Source organism: Oryctolagus cuniculus, chromosome 18, assembly GCF_964237555.1.
Source record: "Oryctolagus cuniculus chromosome 18, mOryCun1.1, whole genome shotgun sequence".
Lineage (NCBI taxonomy): Eukaryota > Metazoa > Chordata > Mammalia > Lagomorpha > Leporidae > Oryctolagus > Oryctolagus cuniculus.
In genome coordinates this window covers 1,048,170-1,063,826 of record NC_091449.1, presented here as the reverse complement: position 1 = coordinate 1,063,826, position 15,657 = coordinate 1,048,170, and the positions used below count along the sequence as shown (strand labels likewise).

At 44.0% G+C, this 15,657-nt stretch overlaps 1 protein-coding gene across 2 annotated transcripts in view; it reads right to left on the bottom strand.

The window, feature by feature from the left end:
- Positions 1–15,541, bottom strand: part of LOC138846748 (vomeronasal type-1 receptor 4-like) — a 72,188-nt gene extending 56,647 nt beyond the window's left edge. For both annotated transcript variants that reach the window (XM_070063387.1, XM_070063389.1), the window contains exons 1-2: positions 11,644–15,541; positions 8,320–8,497 (exon numbers count right to left, since the gene is read on the bottom strand). The gene's annotated coding sequence lies outside the window, so the exon portion shown is untranslated. The remainder of the gene's footprint in view (positions 1–8,319; positions 8,498–11,643) is intronic.
- Between the last annotated feature and the right edge of the window lie 116 nt (positions 15,542–15,657).

The window sequence follows — 15,657 nt, the reverse complement described above, 5'->3', positions numbered from 1 at the left end:
ATAAAATCAGAGATGAAAAAGGAAACGTAACAACAGACACCACAGAAATAAAAAGAATCATTAGAAATTACTACAAGGACTTGTATGCCAGCAAACAGGGAAACCTATCAGAAATGGATACATTCCTGGACACATGCAACATACCTAAATTGAACCAGGAAGACATCGAAAACCTAAACAGACCCATAACTGAGACAGAAATTGAAACAGTAATAAAGGCCCTCCCAACAAAGAAAAGCCCAGGACCAGATGGATTCACTGCTGAATTCTACCAGACATTTAAAGAAGAACTAACTGCAATTCTTCTCAAACTATTCAGAACAATCGAAGAAGAGGGAATCCTCCCAAATTCTTTCTATGAAGCCAGCATCACCTTAATTCCTAAGCTGGAAAAAGATGCAGCACTGAATGAGAATTACAGACCAATATCCCTGATGAACATAGATGCAAAAATCCTCAATAAAATTCTCGCCAATAGAATGCAACAACACATCAGAAAGATCATCCACCCAGACCAAGTGGGATTTATCCCTGGTATGCAGGGATGGTTTAATGTGCGCAAGACAATCAATATGATACACCACATTAACAGACTGCAGAAGAAAAACCATATGATTATCTCAATAGATGCCAAGAAATCATTTGATAAAATACAACACCCGTTCATGATGAAAACTCTAAGCAAACTGTGTTTGGAAGGAACATTCCTCAATACAATCAAAGCAATCTATGAAAAACCCACAGCCAACATCCTATTGAATGGGGAAAAGTTGGAAGCATTTCCACTGAGATCCGGTACCAGACAGGGATGCCCACTCTCACCACTGCTATTCAATATAGTTCTGGAGGTTCTAGCCAGAGCTATTAGGCAAGAAAAAGAAATTAAAGGGATACAAATTGGGAAGGAAGAACTCAAACTATCCCTCTTTGCAGATGACATGATTCTTTATTTAGGGGACCCAAAGAACTCTACAAAGAGACTATTGGAACTCATAGAAGAGTTTGGCAAAGTAGCAGGGTATAAAATCAATACACAAAAATCAACAGCCTTTGTATACACAGACAATGCCATGGCTGAGGAAGAACTTCTAAGATCAATCCCATTCACAATAGCTACAAAAACAAACAAATACCTTGGAATAAACAACCAAGGACGTTAAAGATCTCTACGATGAAAATTACAAAACCTTAAAGAAAGAATTAGAAGAGGATACCAAGAAATGGAAAAATCTTCCATGCTCATGGATTGGAAGAATCAACATCATCAAAATGTCCATTCTCCCAAAAGCAATTTATAGATTCAATGCAATACCAATCAAGATACCGAAGACCTTCTTCTCAGATCTGGAAAAAATGGTGCTGAAATTTATATGGAAGCACAAGAGACCTCGAATAGCTAAAGCAATCTTGTACAACAAAAACAAAGCCGGAGGCATCACAATACCAGATTTCAGGACATACTACAGGGCAGTTGTAATCAAAACAGCATGGTACTGGTACAGAAACAGATGGATAGACCAATGGAACAGAATTGAAACACCAGAAATCAATCCAAACATCTACAGCCAACTTATATTTGATCAAGGATCTAAAACTAATTCCTGGAGCAAGGACAGTCTATTCAATAAATGGTGCTGGGAAAATTGGATTTCCATGTGCAGAATCATGAAGCAAGACCCCTACCTTACACCTTACACACAAATCCACTCAACATGGATTAAAGACCTAAATCTATGACCTGACACCATCAAGTTACTAGAGAACATTGGAGAAACCCTTCAAGATATTGGCACAGGCAAAGAGTTTCTGGAAAAGACCCGGGAGGCACAGGCAGTCAAAGCCAAAATCAACTATTGGGATTGCATCAAATTGAGAAGTTTCTGTACTGCAAAAGAAACAGTCAGGAGAGTGAAGAGACAACCGACAGAATGGGAAAAAATATTTGCAAACTATGCAACAGATAAAGGGTTAATAACCAGAATCTACAAAGAGATCAAGAAACTCCACAAAAACAAAACCAACAACCCACTTAAGAGATGGGCCAAGGACCTCAATATACATTTTTCAAAAGAGGAAATCCAAATGGACAACAGGCACATGAAAAAATGTTCAAGGTCATTAGCAATCAGGGAAATGCAAATCAAAACCACAATGAGGTTCCACCTCACCCCGGTTAGAATGGCGCACATTCAGAAACCTACCAACAACAGATGCTGGCGAGGATGTGGGGAAAAAGGGGCACTAACCCACTGTTGGTGGGAATGCAAACTGGTCACACCACTATGAAAGTCAGTCTGGAGATCCCTCAGAAACCTGAAGATAACCCTACCGTTTGACCCAGCCATCCCACTCCTTGGAATTTACCCAAAGGAAATTAAATTGGCAAACAAAAAAGCGGTCTGCAGCCTGATGTTTATTGCAGCTCAATTCACAATAGCTAAGACCTGGAACCAACCTAAATGCCCATCAACGGTAGACTGGATAAAGAAATTATGGGATATGTACTCTTTAGATTACTATACCGCAGTAAGAAACAACGAAATCCAGTCATTTGCAACAAAATGGAGGAATCTGGAACACATCATGCTGAGTGAAATAAGCCAGTCCCAAAGGGGCAAATACCATATGTTCTCCCTGATTTGTGACAACTGACTGAACACCAAAAAGGAAACCTGTTGAAGTGGAATGGACACTATGGGAAACGGTGACTTGATCAGCATAGCCCTGACTGTTAATGAACAACTTAATACATTATCCCTCTTAGTAGTTTTTTTGTCTGTTCTACTTAATATGATTGCTTTAATTCTGTAATTAATACACAGTTATTCTTAAGTGTTGAAAATTAACTGAAATGTGATCCTTGTTAAACATAAGAGTAGGAATAAGAGAGGGAAGAGAGGTATAATTTGGGACATGCTCAAGCTGACTTGCCCAAAATGGTAGAGTTAGAAACATACCAGGGGACTCCAATTTAATCCCATCAAGGTGGCATGTACCAATGCCATCTCACTATTCCAAGTGATCAATTTCAGTTCACAATTGATCATAATGAAAGGACTAAGAGTCAAAGGGAGCACATAAACAAGTCTAGTACCTGCTAACACTAACCGATAGAATAAATAAAGGGGAGAGTGATCCAACATGGGAAGTGAGATACTCAGCAGACTCATAGAATGGCAGATGTCCTAAATAGCACTCTGTCCTCAGAATCAGCCCTAAAGGCATTCGGATCTGGATGAAAAGCCCATGAGAGTATTTCAGGCATGGAAAGCCAAGACACTCTGGCAAAAGATCTCTGTGAGTGAGATCTCAGTGGAAAGAACAGGTCTTCAAAGAAGGAGGTACCTTTCTCTGAAGGGAGGAGAGAACCTCCACTTTGACTATGACCTTGTCTAAACAAGATAAGAATCGGAGAACTCAGAGGGCTTCCATAGCCTTGGAAACTCATGACTGGAGCATAGGGAGATTACTGATGCCATAGACAGGAGTGTCAATTGGTAAAGTCAACAACAGGAGTCACTGTGCACTTACTCCTCATGTAGGATCGCTGTCCTTAATGTGCTGTGCATTGAGATTTAATGCTATAACAAGTACTCAAACTATATATTTCACTTTGTGTTTCTATGGGGGTGCAAACTGTTGAAATCTTTACTTAAAGCATACTAAACTGATCCTCTGTAAAAAAAAAAAAAAAAAGAAAAGAAAAGAAATTATCAACTCCCAACTTGACTCTCACTGGGATTAAACATGACAATAGGTCTGATCTGATTTCATCATCATTTAAAAAAAGTCATCTATTATTTTTCACTTTATGTTTCTGTGTGGGAGCAAACTGTTGAAATCCTTACTTAATGTATACTAAGCTGATCTTCTGTATATTAAGATAATTGAAAATGAATCTTGATGTGAATGGAAGGGGAGAGGGAGTGGGAAAGGGGAGGGTTGTGGGTGGGAGGGACAGTATAGGGGGGAAGCCATTGTAATCCATAAATCGTACTTTGGAAATTTATATTCATTAAATAAATGTTAAAAAAAAAAAAGAAAACCAAGTCCTTGGGCCCTGCAACCACATGGGAGACCTGAAGGAAGCTCCTGACCCCTGGCTTCGGATCAGCGCAGCTCTGGCCTTGTGGCCAACTGGGGAGTGAACCAGCGGATGGAAAAACTCTCTGTCTCAGTCTCTCTCTCCCTCTCTCTCTCTCTTTCTCTTTCCCTCCTTTCTTCTCCTTCTCTCTGTGTGTAACTCTGACTTTCAAGTAAATGAATGGAGCTTTACCAAAAAAAAAGAGAGAAATGTTTGAGACTGAATATTGTCCATTTATCAATTCATCCATATATATACACACATACATATATATACATATATATATAATATAGCAATTATTATGATCAATTATTATCAGAAACAAGATAGAAAGACTGAGCTTGATCACAAAATTGTTTGTCACTTAGGAAATAGCCCAGCATAAATCATGGAAGGGTTTCTTTTTTTTTCTTTTTTTCTTTTTAGAGATTTATTTATTTATTTGAAAGTCTGAGTTACAAAGAGAGAGGAGAGGCAGAAGGACAGAGAGGTCTTCCATCTGATGTTCTCTCCCCAATTGGCAGCAACGGCCGGAACTGCACCAATCCGAAGCCAGGAGCCAGGAGCTTCTTCCGGGTCTCCCACATCGTGGCAAGGGCCAAAGAAGTTGGGCCATCTTCTACTGCTTTCCCAGGCCATAGCAGAGAGCTGGATCGCAAGTGGAGCAGCCGGGTCTCGAACCGGTGCCCATATGGGATGCTGGCACTTCAGGCCAGGACGTTAACCCACTGCACCACAGCGCTGGCCCCAATGGAAGCGTTTCTTATTTCTGCTCTGCAGTGCTCACATGTAATAAGGGGCATAGTAGAATTGGGTGCTTTTCTCTCAGTCTTTGTCCTTATGTGCCCTTTCCTCCTTACAAGGCCTACTAAATCTTCCCTTAGCTCTGCTATCCTTTAAAAATCTGTACTTGAGACATTATGATAATAAAGTCTACTCTCAGTTTTATTCATTTGATTTAATACATAAAATGAACTCCTAGTCCCCATATTTTCCTTGAGATCACTATATGTCAAAAATATGCTGGAGTCTAAAGTCAGCTGATGTGTGTGTCAGGTGTACTTCCTGCCTTACAGGAGCTTACACTTTGGACTGTGGAGATACACAAAGAAAGAGCTGTTGTGTGATGAGAACTCCAGAAGAGGAGACCCCAGGGTGCTCCATGGAGGTAAGAGACTGAATATGCAGCCAGAGGACAGCCATTCCGTACCCTAATATAGAACTCGGACTTGCAGCAACCCAGTTCAGCAAGCCAAATGACAGTCTCTGTAGCTACCAGACTCACGTGGCCAAGATTTATCAATCACTAACTGCTGCCCTAATTGTATCCCCACTTCATACTTACTTCAGACCAACTGAAGAAAGCCAAACATGCCACCCTCACCGATCAGAGTTTCTCCCAGCTCCTTGTGACCCCACCTTTAATCAGCACAACATTTCCACTATGAAACATTCTGACTCCTCTGCCTGCTACTGGGTCTCTGCCAAATGCAAACCATCATGGCTGACTTCCTTGAATAAACAGCCAGTGCCTGTTCTCCATGGGGGTAAATTCCACAAGGTAGGGTGAGTACAGCTTGGGTCAGAAGGGAATAAAGAGTAAAAGACTTAGGGGTCAGTGCTGTGGCATGGCAGGTGAGGCTGCCACCTGTGGAGCCAGCATCCCAAATGGGCACCAGTTGGAGTCCCGGCTGCTCCACTTCCCATCCAGCTCTCTTTTATGGCCTGGGAAAGCAGTGGAAGATGGCCCAAGTCCCATCAGCAAGAGAGACCTGGAAGAAGCTCCTGGCTCCTGGCTTTGGATTGGCCCAGCTCTGGCCATAGTGGTCATCTGGGGAGTGAATCAGGGGATGGAAAAACTCTCTCTCTCTCTCTGTTTCTGATAAATAAATCTTTAAAAAAAAAAAGAGTAAAGGACTTAAATGGGATACACACAAGGCATGGCAGGGAAAGAAAATAGCTTTATTGAGTGAAATAATGTGTACAGATCCAGACAGGACGCAGCCTGGGGCTCACTGTTATTTTATGAGTCTCGTGGTGCACTGGATGCGGAGCCTTGTGCCATCCATTCTCAGAGCATAAATCCCCACTGCCAGCCTCCTTCACTTAAACCCCGCCTAGACCCAACTGCTTTGACATCTTGTGATTCTAATAGCATAAATCCTTCACATTCTCCCTCTGAATCAGACTCTTCTCATTCCGTCTGCTCCTTTCTGCTTCATAAATGTGGTAAATTATGTTCAATACACTCTTTTTTGGTTGTTGTTCAGTAAACTCTTACTTCAGCTTTTGCTATAGTGTATACTTATCTCCCTCACCAAGTAAATTTCCAATTTTCTAGTTGCTTCATACCTACATTGAGGCAGCTTTGTGTGGTTCTAAAGTATCATCTAACTAGATATCACCTCATACCTATTAGCATGGTTACTATTTAAAAAAAAAACATAAAATAACAAATGTTAACAAGAAGATGGAGTAACTGGAACCTACTGTGCACTATTGGTGGGAACATAAAATGGTTCAATGGCTATGGAAAACAGTGTGGCAGCTCCTTAAAAGCATCAAAATAGAATTTCCATTTCATTCAATGATTTCATATATATGAATTCCATATATATTTCATGTATATATATATATTTAATATATATATATCAAAGTACTGAAAAATTGAAAAGGTATTTAGGGGCCAGTGCTATGGCATAGTGGGTAAAGCTGCCGCCTGCAATACCAGCATCCCATATGGGTGCCGGTTTGAGTTTCAGCTGCTCCACTTCTGAACCAGCTCTCTGCTATGTCCTGGGAAAGCAGTGGAAGATGGCCCAAGTCCTTGGGTCCCTGTACCTGCATGGGAGACCTGGAAGACGCTCCTGCCTCCTAGCTTCTGATCAGCTCACCTCTGGCCACTTTGGCGAACTGGGGAGTGAACCAGCAGTTGGAAGATCTCTCTCTCTCTCTCTGCCTCTCATTCTCTCTCTGTGTAACTCTGACTTTCAAAGAAATAAATAAATCTTAAAAAAAAAGAAAAGGTATTTGTACACATATGCTCATTAGCAGAATTATTCACAATACATAAAATGTGGAAGCAATCCAAGAGCCCATTGATGGGTGAATGGGTAAATAAAATGTAATATATACAAACAATGTAAAATAGTATGAAGATTCCAAAAATAAAAATAAAAATACTTCTATATGACCCAACTATTCCAGTTCTTGGAATATATTCAAAGTAAATAAAGTTAACATACAAAAAGATATCTGTACTTCTGAGATTACTGCAGCAGTATTCAAAATAGCAGACATGTGGAATCAACCCCAGATGCCCACCAATTCATAAATGAACAAAGAAAATGTGGTATATACACACACAAGGGATTATTATTCATCCGTAAAAACAATGAAATCCTGAAGCTGGCAACAAATGGATGGAATTGGAGTTCACAGTGCTGAGTGAAATCAGCCAGGCCCAGAAAAACTGGGCTGTGATCATCTCAAAGACGTCAGGATACATCCAGGTATTGGTGGTTCAATGACAACACATGTCTCAATAAAACACTTCTCACACTAAATGCACTTGTATGGCTTTGAGCCTGTGAAAACACTCCAGTGGTGTTTAAGGAGAGATTTGTACCTACAGAATCCCCCACAGGCACTGCAGTCATATGTCCTTTCTCTGCAGTGAATTTGCTGGTGCCGAGCTAGTATGTATTTGCAGCTGAAGGTCCCCACATCTGCTACATTTGCTACACTCAGCACTCTTTCTGTAGCAGACTTCATTGTGCAGAAGTTTGTGTCCGGTACTGAAGCTATTTTGTATTTACCTCATTGGTAATGATTTTTTTTCCCTATGTTAAAAGACTCCTCACAGTTAATGCTACCGCATTGCTTCTCACTGCTGGGAGTGGCCTGGTTGTGCAGAAGGCTGAAGTGCCTGGAAAGTTATTTCAGACCTCCCCACAGGTAAAGGGCTGCCTTATCACACTGAACTCTGCAGCTCTTCACAAACGCAGCCCTGTCCATGTGCACTTGACAAGTTTCTCTCCACTATCACCCTGGAGCAGGGCAAGGTTTCACTCAACCAGAAGCCTCTTGATGCCTCACCTAAGTACAGGTTCTACCCAGAGGATTTTGCTTAGAGTACAGGCAACTGCAACATGTCTGTCATGACTGTGACACGTGTGTGACACGTGTGCCAGGGGCCGAGGTCTGGTGGGTGGACCTGCCCTGGGAGTTCTGACCTGTGATGCTCCCTCTGCAGATTCTGTTGATGAAGGAGAGGCAGGTTTTGGTGGCAGGGAGACGTACCACCAAAAATGTGGCCAACACCGAAGACTGCTCATGGGAATGCTTCTTGGACTCGGGAGCCAGCAGTCTGAGGACAGGGTCTCTAACGATCACAGCATGGATGAGGCCCCACTGGAAAAGGACACAGAAATGGTTCACCTTTCAGAGAGGAGAGCAGGTGTCCAGCTGCTTGGCTGCTGATATAATGAGTATGAGGCACAGAATTACTGGTAGCTAGACCCAGGGAAATCCAAAAGGACTCGGGTACCTGGATTTGTGCCCAGCTCACAACACTGACGTAAAGGTTGATATTAGACAACACTGAAGAAGCTACTGGGGAGGCAGGAGTGATACAGGCCAGAAAGGTACAAGAGTGAGTTATTGAAAGCTACAGATGAAATATGACAGTTCAGGAAAATGTCAAGCCACCCTGCAATGCTAGTTGTGCAACTACATGGGCCTGCCTGATACAAGCCCTAAGAGAAAAGAGTAGAGAGATAAGACATCAGCAGGGCTCAAAGAACTCGGCACACAATAAACCACAGATAAAAAAAAATAAGACTACAATAATAAAATCTTGAAGGAAAACATTTCAAGAAAAGCTCTTAGGACATGTAAGTCATAACCAGAATGAACAACACCTGCGACTCCTGACATAGGTAAAAATGGACATGTTAGCTGAAGTACAGAGGTCCCTCAGGTCTGGACAGAGGCATCTTGCCAGCGAGAGGGCCAGAAGGGTCCACCACACTGACTGCAAGCTTCCTGATGCTCAGATACTTTCCTGAACACATGGACCCAGCAGAGATGTTGGGACAGGGCTCAAAGCTTGTCACAGCACCCACAGACCTGTACCCTTCAGCACCGCACGCCCATTTCATTAGCAACCAATGTCCTGGTGAAGGCTGATTCCTGATGAGGAAACCAGAGACCATCCTCTCCTCCCTCTGCGACATGTGCCAGGAAAGTGGCAACTTGAGTAGAGCTCAGAGTCCCCCAGTGCTAAGGATGGTAAGGACTGCCTCTGGGACACAGGGAAAGACAGCAAAGGACACTGGGAGAAATATGAGTGGCTTCCAGGAGATGCTATCAGGGCCAAGTTCTCCAGCATCACAGTGTGGTACAGGAGTCTCCGAGTCTCAGCCAGCAGCTGTCGCTCCTCAGAGTTACATGGCCTTGCCATGATCAGGACATTCCATGGTCAGCTTCTTTCTTAAGAACGTCAGTGTTGGCCAGTGCCATGGCTCAATAGGCTAATCCTCCACCTGCAGCACCGGCACACTGGGTTCTAGTCCCGGTCGGGGCGCCAGATTCTGTCCCAGTTGCTCCTTTTCAGTCCAGCTCTCTGCTCTGGCCCAGGAGTGCAGTGAAGGATGGCCCAAGTGCTTGGGCCCTGCACCTGCATGGGAGACCAGGAGAAGCACCTGGCTCCTGGCTTCGGATCAGCACGGTGTGCAGGCCGCAGCGCGCCAGCCATGGCAGCCATTGGGGGGTGAACCAACAGAAAAAGGAAGACCTTCCTCTATGTCTCTCACTGTCCACTCTGCCTGTCAAAAAGAAAGAAAGAAAGAACCCCAGTGTTTACAGATGCTCATCCTTCCTTCCTCGTTTTCTTCATGCCCATCTCCCCATCTCATAGGAGATACCAGGTCCCAGTGCCATGGGTGCCCACCCTGTCCTCATGGTCTCATTGATCACTGGGCCCTCCCACTACAATAATAGGCAGGTGGACAAATATTTAAGCCCAGAACCAGGCACACAAAGAAGCACCCCCTCTCACTAGGCAATTTTCCTGGAACACCACAGATTGTAATTCCTAGATACAACCAAGGGTCTGGGTTTATCTTCCATCCTTATGTTCTCAGTGACAGAAAACCCTTGAACACCCCTTTCTCCACCCAGCACACCACTCTTTCTACCACACTTCCCTCACATAGCTGCATTCCTAGTCCCCCTCTCCACCATCCAAACTGGCAGCATCTCCATGGCTTCTGACATGTCACTTAGCATTACTCATCCACAGATGCTTGCAAATTCAAACAAGATTCAGGACTACCCAGAGCCATGATGGTCCCCACTGTCAGACATGGCCCTGAATCCAACTGTAAGGGTCTCTCTGCCTCACTCTGTTCCTTACATTAACTTCCACAGTAAGAACCATCAGCAGATTTCAGAAACCCATTGTCCATTCTAACTTGTCATTCAATTATCACTATCTGCCTTCCTCTCCTCCTAACCCGAATCCACAACCTTGGCTGAATGACCCTCTACCCCACATATAGTGACCCTTTCAAATGACCACTTGTGCCCCTAATACAACCTACTCACCAGACACAACAAATATCGTGATAAAATCCCTGCAGGTCTACAAAGCAGCAAATAAGATGATATCCTTGTGAGCCTCCACATCTATATCATGCTTGCTCATGGCTCAGAAGCTATGGCCACCCACAAGGTCATCCTCTTTCCCACACTGTGCAATGGCCACTTCTCTTCTGTATCTGTATTTCTGACATCTACAGTGCTCATCCAGGTACCCAGCTATGATACAGTTGTGGCCTCCATCGCTCCCCTTCCTCACCTTCTAAGAACATTAATATCATTAATAGGAGTCCCTCTACTGATTGTGACCCCATACTTTTATGAGCTCAATGTCTGTGTCCTCCTAAAGTTCATATATTGAAGCACTAACACAATAAAGCCCAATACAATGTGATAGTATTTAGAGCAAGTACCTTTGATGATAAATTTAGAATAGGTCAAGAATGTGAAACCCTCGGACTGACACTGTGTTGCAGTGGGTTAAGCTGTTGCTTGCGATGTCAACATCCCTCGCCAGAGTGTAGGTTTCAGTCCAGATGCTTTGCATCTGATCTGCTAATGGGCCTGAAAAATCAGGAGATGATCCAAGTACTTGGACCTGTCACCCATGCAGGAGATCAGGATGGTGTTCCTGGCTCTTGGCTTCTGCTTAGACTAGCCCTGATGTTTGAGGAGTGAACCAGGAGATGGAAGATCAATCTCTCTCTCTCTCTCTCTCTCTCTCTCTCTCTCTCTCTCTACCTCTTTCTTCCTTTCTTCCTCTCTTCCTCTCTCTCTCTGCCTTTCAAATAAATAAATAATAAATATTTTAAAAAGAAAATGAGACCCTCATTATGGGATTAGCACCTTTTTAAGAAGAAAAAAAAAATCTTGCTCTATCCACAGAATCCCTCCCAGGAAAGACCATGTGAGTATACAGGAAAGTAGCTATTGCAAGCCAGGAAAGGAGCTCTTACCACAAACCAAAACTCTGACACCTTGGTCTTGGGCTTCCCAGCTTCCAAACTGTGAGAAACACATTTTTGTTGTTTAAACCAACAGTATATATGTTATTGTTAACCGTCTGAACTAAGACCAACAGCTCCATACTGGCCCATGCACTATCAGCTGCTCTTAGAAGATGTCTCAGTCCTGAACCCCACACCTAAATTGCAGATTGATGTGTCTATCCCTCCACCCTTGATACCTCTACTCATCCTCAAATACCTCATATCTTTAATATGCCCAAAATAAACTTATGATGTTCTCAGTGAAAATTATTCCTATTAGTTACTTTCTCATCCCAGGAGATGGAGCTTCTATACTCCAACTAATGAATGCAAAAATCTTTCAGTCATCCCCTTTTTCTCTCTCATTCGCAAAAGTAGAAAATCAGAGCAGACCTATACAAAATTATGAGCCAGAATGCAACCATTTCTACCACTTCCACAGCTACTACAATGGTTACACCATCAAGACTCATCTGGGAGCCAGCGCCATGGCTCACTTGGTCAATCCTCTGCCTGCGGTGCCGGCATCCCATATGGCCACCGGGTTCTAGACCTGGCTGCTCCTCTTCCAATCCAGCTCTCTGCTGTGGCCCGGGAAGGCAGTGGAGGATGGCACAAGTGCTTGGGCCCTGCACCCACATGGGAGACTGGGAAGAAGCACCTGGCTCCTGGTTTCAGATCAGAGCAGCTCTGGCCATAGTGGCCATTTGGGGAGTGAAGACCTTTCTGTTTTCTCTCTCTCTCTCTCTCTCACTGTCTATAACTTTACCTGTCAAATAAATTCAAAAAAAAAAAAAAAAAAGAAAGACTCTCTGGATTACTGCAGTAGTCTCCTCCCTCATCTTGCTGTCTCTTCACTCGCAAAGGCTGTTCTCCACACTCAGGTGTAAAGAGCCTATGAGACCTGGGTCAGGCCACCTCCCTTCTCTGCACCAAACCTCCCTTTGCCTCCATCATCTCCAGAACAGTTCTGCCCTCTGTTCTATTAGGAAAGGAGACTTGAAGTTCCCTGAAGCAACACAGCCTCACCTGGAACCACCTGCATACACATGTTCCTATTCCAGGAACAAACTTCTATAATCCATTCCATTGTTTGCTAATAGCAGGAACCACTCCATGGAACCCCCAAGTTGGATTCAGAATCCTGGGCCTAGGATCCATTCAGGGTCTCCAGGCCCAATGCCTGCAAGAGCGGCAAGAAAAGATTTTTGGTACAGCAGTCACAGAGATCACACGGATGGGAAGACCAGTAAGGTCTGGGACACACTTCATTCACTTTGTAGTGTCTGTAAGTGCTACTGATACAAAGCCAGGATCAGGAGCCTCCCCATGGTCCTTCATATGGGTGCAGGGGCCCAAGGACTTGGGCCATCCTCCATTGCTTTCCCAGGCCATGGCAGAGAGCTGGATCAGAAGTGGAGCAGCCGGGACTCACACCAGCACCCATATGGGATGCCAGAACTGCAGGTGGTGGCTTTACCCACTATGCCACAGCACCAGTCTCTTTCATGTATTACAAAATGCATTCTCTTTTTCATTCTTGCCTCATCTATCTCTGGATAAATTAACTAGTTTAGAATAACAGCTTTCTGTGATATCAACAGTTTGCATTCTTAAAAAAATGTGAATGATACATTAATTAGTCATGTTTTGGCGATTGAAACTCTGGGAATTCAAAATTAACATCTTACAGACACCAGAAAAATTTCAGCCTTGTTTTGCACACTGTTCTATCTTGCTTTGTTCAGACAACTTTGCAAGCTAGCTGCCATCCAATCACACGTGGATCTTGTGGTCCATTATTTCACTCAGGAAACTCACGTCTGCAAGGAGGGCAAGGAGTGTGGCCCCAGGGAAGCTTCTGCTTCTTTTTCTCTAGGTTTTTCCAGTTGGCTCAGGCAAAACTCACCCTTGAGGAATGAAGACAATACTCTTCCCACTGAAGTTTTCCCCAGTTCACATACCAGCTGGACTTGGATTTTCTGGAGGTTTCAGTTGAGGAACAGGAACAAAGAATATGATCCCTTTCCGACCACCACCAACTTTGATTTCCAACCACCATGATCTACAGTTCCCTGAGTTGAGCCTTAAGGTCAAAGTTCATGTCAGCTCCAGACATGCCTGGGAGATGCTGAACTTGACCACTACGGCTCCTAGGCACTGGGCTTCACCATCTGGGCATTCACGCTGCACTTGGCAACTTCTTGCTGAACACTGTTATGGAAAAACTCCAGGTCTTGTGCAAGAACTTGAAATCTCAGCTAACAAAGGCAAGATTCTGGAACAGTGCAAGAAGTAGTGTGGAAATGAGAAAGATCTGTGAGAGGCTGTAGGCAGTTTAGACAGTCCCAGCAAGTAATTGGGGCAGAGTTGGTGATGCATTTCCACCCCAAAAGTCATTCTTTGGTGCTACTTAATGAAAATCCCTGTGCTAGCTCCTCCTATTCTATTCTCTGATTTCTGTCCCAGGTGGCATCTGGGGCAACCTGGTCTAGGTCTAGGCCTTTTTCTAGGCCTGGGTGAGAGACTGGACAAAGAAGAGCACCTTCTGCACCAACTCTGGTGGTTGGAAGTCCGAGTTCAAGGCGGCAGTGGGTTTGGTGCCTGTTGAGGGAAAGCTTCCTGGTTTACCACATCTTTTGGCTGTGCCCTCACATGATTGCTGCACATGGTTTCTCCTGAGGCAAACACAAGTCCCCATTTAGACACGGTCATGGCAGCTCCAAGTGAAATGATAGTTATTTCCTAGAAAGAGTTGACTTCATACTGGCCCGTCTTTAATTCACTTGTCCCCGCACATTCCATAATCATGACAGCACTGTCACTCTGGGTGATTCTGTGCCTAGCTGGGGGATTGCCTGCCTCCCCCATGCATGGGTAAGGACGGTGTGGTACACCACACCTCCCAGGATGGCCTGACTGTTGCAGGTGGCAGGAGCACCAGGCACATTTCCCCCACCTCCTTCCCATCCCTGTTGAAGGGTCTTGTAATTACCAGTCAGGGAAACAGCACCCGGGTGAAGCCCAGACCCAGTAGGACCTCCTGGAAAGCTACTGTAGCCAAGTGACCTTCAAGCTGATTGGAGAAGCATAGCGGTGCCAGTGTCAGAACTATCCTACAGAATTAGTGTTGCCCTGAATTAGCTGCCTGCCCTTTAAAAGGTGAGCTTGATTGTTAATAAAATGGACACGTTTGCCATAACTTGTCTCTGCTGCTCCTTTTTGAAAAATGCATTGCCCCACCCCAGCTCTGTGGACCTCGCAGGCCGAGTCTGCATTTATTTCACCTGTCCACATGTATTCCGTAATCATGACAGACTCTGTCTCTTCAGGAAATGTCATTTTATAAGTGGATCTTCCTTTTGGGTAAGATATCGATTTTTATGGAAATTGGATATTTCTTAGAAAACCTAGTAAGAAATATTGTGTGAAAATTTAATTCTATTTTTCTTTTTCTAGCTTTGGAACCCTGATAAATATCTATATGAGATATTTTTCTGAGGGTTCTTGAAAAGTACACATGTTCAAGATTGATGGGATGGGGCCAGTGCTGGCGTAGCCAGTAAAGCTGCCGCCTGCACGCTGGCATCCCCTATGGGTTCCAGTTCAAGACCTGGCTGCTCCACTTCCAACCCTGCTCTCTGCTATGGCCTCAGAAAGCAGTGGAAGATGGTCCAAGTTCTTGGGCCCTGCACTCGCATGGGAGACCAGGAAGAAACTCCTGGCTCCTGGCTTCTGATCGGCATAGCTACAGCCGTTGTGGCTATTTGGAGAGTGAACCAATGGAAGGAAGACCTTTCTCTCTCTCTCTCTCTTTCTCTCTCTCTCTGTAAAACTACCTTTCAAATAAATTTTTAAATAATGCATCTTCTCATTCCCTGCCCATCCCATAATCAGCTTCTCCCAGACCAATCACTCATCATGTAGCACACTGCATAATTAATCTGTTATTGACATTTTGTCTGCTGTCCCATTCTCAAT